Genomic DNA, 6,000 nt, shown 5'->3' with positions numbered 1-6,000 from the left:
AACGGAGGACATAGATGATGCCTTCCTGGAACAGATGGCCAAGCATGCAAAAGGAAGGGAGATAGTAGTAATGGGGGACTTCAATTACCCGGATATTTGTTGGATGTCAAACTCAGCCAAGAGCATAAGGTCAAACAGATTCCTCACTGGCCTTGCAGACAACTTCATTGTCCAGAAAGTGGGAGAAGCAACAAGAGGAACAGCCATTTTAGATCTGGTCCTAACCAATGTTGATGACCTGGTTAGTGGGGTAGAAGTGGAAGGATCATTAGGCGCGAGTGATCATGCTCTTCTGAAGTTTACTATACAGCGGAAAGGAGCAGCCAAGCATACTAGGACTCAATTTCTTGACTTTAAGAAAGCCGACTTCGTAAAACTTAGGGAAGTGCTGGGTGAGATCCCATGGACACTAATACTAAAAGGAAAGGGAGTTCATGATGGCTGGGAGTTTGTTAAGAGGGAGATAGTAAAAGCACAACGTCAGGCAATACCAATGAGACGGAAACATGGAAGGTGCCTAAAGAAGCCAGGGTGGCTATCTAAAGAACTTTTAACTGAGTTAAGATTAAAAAAGGATGTGTACAAAAAATGGAAAAGGGGGGAAACCACCAAAGAGGAATTCAAACAAATAGCCAGCACGTGTAGACACAAAGTCAGAAAAGCTAGAATGAACTCAGGCTTGCTAGAGAGGTTAAAAGCAACAAAAAAGGCTTTTATGGGTATGTTCGTAGCAAAAGGAAGAACAAAGAAACAGTGGGGTCACTCAGAGGAGAAGATGGTGAAATGCAAACAGGGGACACAGAAAGGGCTGAACTCCTCAATGCCTTCTTTGCCTCAGTCTTCTCCGATAAAGAAAACAATGCCCGACCTGAAGAATTTGGAGCAAATGATTCAGCAAAGGAAACACAGCCCAGAATAACTAAGGAGATAGTACAAGAATACTTGGCTAGTTTAGATGTATTCAAGTCTCCAGGGCCAGATGAACTGCATCCAAGAGTATTAAAAGAACTGGCAGATGTGATCTCAGAACCACTGGCAGTCATCTTTGAGAATTCCTGGAGAACAGGCGAAGTCCTGGCAGACTGGAGGAGGGCAAATGTTGTCCCTATTTTCAAAAAGGGGAAAAGAGAGGACCCAAATAATTACCGCCCAGTCAGTCTGACATCAATACCAGGGAAGATTCTGGAGCAGATCATTAAGCAAACAGTCTGTGAGCACCTAGAAAGGAATGCTGTGATCACCAACAGTCAGCATGGATTTCTGAAAAATAAGTCATGTCAGACTAACCTGATCTCGTTTTTTGACAGAATTACAAGCCTGGTAGATGAAGGGAACGCAGTGGATGTAGCCTACCTTGATTTCAGCAAGGCATTTGACAAGGTGCCCCATGATATTCTTGTAAAGAAGCTGGTAAAATGCGGTCTTGACTATGCTACCACTCAGTGGATTTGTAACTGGCTGACTGACCGAACCCAAAGGGTGCTCATCAATGGTTCCTCTTCATCCTGGAGAAGAGTGACTAGTGGGGTGCCACAGGGTTCTGTCTTGGGCCCGGTCTTATTCAACATCTTTATCAACGACTTGGATGATGGACTCAAGGGCATCCTGATCAAATTTGCAGATGACACCAAACTGGGAGGGGTGGCTAACACCCCAGAGGACAGGATCACACTTCAAAACGACCTTGACAGATTAGAGAACTGGGCAAAAGCAAACAAGATGAATTTTAACAGGGAGAATGTAAAGTATTGCACTTGGGCAAAAAAAATGAGAGGAACAAATACAAGATGGGTGACACCTGGCTTGAGAGCAGTACATGTGAAAAGGATCTAGGAGTCTTGGTTGACCACAAACTTGACATGAGCCAACAGTGTGACGCGGCAGCTAAAACAGTCAATGCAATTCTGGGCTGCATCAATAGGAGTCTAGCATCTAGATCAAGGGAAGTAATAGTGCCACTATATTCTGCTCTGGTCAGACCTCACCTGGAGTACTGTGTCCAGTTCTGGGCACCACAATTCAAGAAGGACATTGACAAACTGGAACGTGTCCAGAGGAGGGCAACCAAAATGGTCAAAGGCCTGGAAACGATGCCTTATGAGGAACGGCTAAGGGAGCTGGGCATGTTTAGCCTGGAGAAGAGGAGGTTAAGGGGTGATATGATAGCCATGTTCAAATATATAAAAGGATGTCACATAGAGGAGGGAGAAAGGTTGTTTTCTGCTGCTCCAGACAAGCGTACACGGAGCAATGGATCCAAACTACAAGAAAGAAGATTCCACCTAAACATTAGGAAGAACTTCCTGACAGTAAGAGCTGTTCGACAGTGGAATTTGCTGCCAAGGAGTGTGGTGGAGTCTCCTCCTTTGGAGGTCTTTAAGCAGAGGCTTGACAACCATATGTCAGGAGTGCTCTGATGGTGTTTCCTGCTTGGCAGGGGGTTGGACTCGATGGCCCTTGTGGTCTCTTCCAACTCTATGATTCTATGATTCTATGATTCTTTCTTTCAGCAGGTTAATTTGGAGGAATTGTTTTTGGACATAGACACAAACGTTAAATTAAAGCTGTGAACACTTCTAGCTGTGCTCCTCCCCAACCCTGCAATGCTTTGAGCTGCATTGATCCGTTTTTTCAATGAAAATATATGCCTTTATTTGCTTAGTTAGTAAAACAATTGTTTGAACTAATTTTATTGTTCATTTTCAGATATGGGTTCTGGGAAAGATGTTAATATCTGTGCTGAAACATTTCTAGAGTCTGCCAGTATTTTGGGGACCTTTGCTATTTGTTATGAGTGTGAGCCCCTTCATAGATCACTGCCTTGCCGTGGCGAAGGGGCTTGAATAACTCAGAGAAGCTATGAACTATGCCGTGCAGGGCCACCCAAGATGGACAGGTCATAGTGGAGAGTTTTGACCAAACATGATCTACCTGGAACAGGAACTGGCAATCCACTCCAGTATCCCTGCCAAGAAAATTCCATGGACAAAGACAACAGGCATATAAAAATTATGACACTGGAAGATGAGCCCCTCAGGTCAGAAGGCATCCAACATGCTACTGAGGAAGAGCGGAGGACAAGTACAAGTAGATTCATAACTGATGAAGCGGCTGGGCCAAAGCCGAAAGGTCGCTCAGTTGCGGATATGCCTGGAAGCGAAAGGAAAGTCCAATGCTGTAAAGAAAAATATTGCATAGGAACCTGGAATGTAAGAACCATGAACCTGAGTAAGTTGGATGTGGTCAAAAATGAGATTGCAAGAATAAATATTGACATCCTGGGCATCAGTGAACTAAAATGGACAGGAATGGGCGAATTCAGTTCGGATGACCATCATATCTACTACTGTGGGCAAGAAACCCGTAAAAGAAATGGAGTGGCCCTCATAGTCAACAAAAGAGTGGCGAAAGCTGTGCTGGGATGCAATCTCAAAAATGATAGAATGATCTCGATACAAATCCAAGGCAGACCTTTTAACATCACAGTAATCCAAGTTTATGCACCAACTACTGGTGCTGAAGAAACTGAAATTGACCAATTCTATGAAGACTTACAACACCTTATAGAAGTGACACCAAAGAAGGATGTTCTTCTCATTATAGGGGATTGGAATGCTAAAGTAGGGAATCAAGAGATAAAAGGAACAACTGGCAAGTTTGGCCTTGGAGATCAAAACGAAGCAGGGCAAAAGCTAATAGAGTTTTGTCAAGAGAACAAGCTGGTCATCACAAACACGCTTTTCCAACAACACAAGAGACGACTCTACACATGGACATCACCAGATGGGCAGCATCAAAATCAGATTGATTATATTCTCTGCAGCCAAAGATGGAGAAGCTCTATACAGCCAGCAAAAACAAGACCTGGAGCTGACTGTGGCTCATATCATCAGCTTCTTATAGCAAAATTCAAGCTTAAACTGAAGAAAGTAGGAAAAAACCACTGGGCCGGTAAGATACAATCTAAATCAAATCCCTTATGAATACACAGTGGAAGTGAGGAACAGGTTTAAGGATTTAGATTTGGTGGACAGAGTGCCTGAAGAACTATGGATGGAGGCCCGCAACATTATATAGGAGGCAGCAACGAAAACCATCCCAATGAAAAGGAAATGTAAGAAAGCAAAGTAGCTGTCCAACGAGGCCTTACAAATAGCGGGGGAGAGAAGGCAAGCAAAATGCAAGGGAGATAGTGAAAGATACAGGAAATTGAGTACAGATTTCCAAAAAACAGCAAGGAGAGACAAGAAGGCCTTCTTAAACAAGCAATGCAAAGAAATAGAGGAAAACAACAGAATGGGAAGAAGCAGAGATCTCTTCAAGAAAATTGGAGATATGAAAGGAACATTTCGTACAAAGATTACCATAATAAAGGATAAAAGCGGTAAGGATCTAACATAAGCAGAAGACATCAAGAAGAGGTGGCAAGAATACACAGAGGAATTATACCATAAAGATATGGATGGCTCGTACACCCCAGGTAGTGTGGTTGCTGACCTTGAGTCAGACATCCTGGAGAGTGAAGTCAAATGGGCCTTAGAAAGCACTGCAAATAACAAGGCCAGTGGAAGTGATGATATTCCAGCTGAACTATTTAAAATTTTAAAAGATGATGCTGTTAAGGTGCTACACTCAATATGCCAGCAAGTTTGGAAAACTCAGCAGTGGCCAGAGGATTGGAGAAGATCAGTCTACATCCCAATCCCAAAGAAGGGCAGTGCCAAAGAATGCTCCAACTACCACACAATTGCACTCATTTCACACGCTAGCAAGGTTATGCTTAAAATTCTACAAGGTAGGCTCAAGCTGTATGTGGACCGTGAACTCCCAGAAGTGCAAGCTGGATTTAGAAGAGGCAGAGGAACCAGAGACCAAATTGCAAACATGCGCTGGATTACGGAGAAAGCTAGAGAGTTCCAGAAAGACATCTACTTCTGCTTCATTGACTATGCAAAAGCCTTTGACTGTGTCGACCACAGCAAACTATGGCAAATTCTTAAAGAAATGGGAGTGCCTGATCACCTCATCTGTCTCCTGCGAAATCTCTATGTGGGACAAGAAGCTACAGTTAGAACTGGATATGGAACAACGGATTGGTTCAAAATTGGGAAAGGAGTATGACAAAGCTGTATATGGTCTCCCTGCTTATTTAACTTATATGCAGAAGTCATCATGCGAAAGGCTGGGCTGGATGAATCCCTAGCCGGAATTAAGATTGCCAGAAGAAATATCAACAACCTTGATGGTAGAAAGTGAGGAGGAATTAAAGAACCTTTTGATGAGGGTGAAAGAGGAGAGCACAAAATATGGTTTGAAGCTCAACATCAAAAAAATGAAGATCATTGCCACTGGTCCCATGATCACCTCCTGGCAAATAGAAGGGGAAGAAATGGAGACAGTGAGAGATTTTACTTTCTTGGGCTCCATGATCACTGCAGATGGTGACAGCAGTCACAAAGTTAAAAGACGCCTGCTTCTTGGGAGAAAAGCAATGACAAACCTAGACAGCATCTTAAAAAGTAGAGATATTGCCTTGCCGATAAAGGTCTGTATAGTTAAAGCTATGGTTTTCCCTGTAGTGATGTATGGAAGTGAGAGCTGGACCATAAAGAAGACTGATATCAATACCTAGAATGCCTAGAATGTTATTTCTATTTCAAGCATTGCAAATTGTTGATAAGATGGACTGTTTCAAGAGGTGGCAGAAAGACATTTCAAAATTTGTCTGGCAGGGCAGAAAACCCAGAATAAAATTTAAAATTTTAACAGATGCAAAGGAAAGAGGGGGTTTTGCTCTGCCGGACTTTAAACTTTACTATGAATCAGCAGCTTTTTGCTGGATGAAAGATTGGATGCTCCTCGAGAATACAGTTATTTTGGATTTGGAAGGTTTTAACAATGTATTTGGATGGCATGCATATTTATGGTATGACAAGGTCAAAGCGCATAAAGCTTTTAAAAATCATATTGTTCGGAAAACACTATATAATGTCTGGATTA

Source organism: Podarcis liolepis (genome assembly GCF_965112155.1).
Source record: "Podarcis liolepis genome assembly, chromosome: 14".
NCBI lineage: Eukaryota > Metazoa > Chordata > Lepidosauria > Squamata > Lacertidae > Podarcis > Podarcis liolepis.
The sequence above is the reverse complement of the archived record's forward strand: the minus strand, read 5'-3'. Positions refer to the sequence as shown.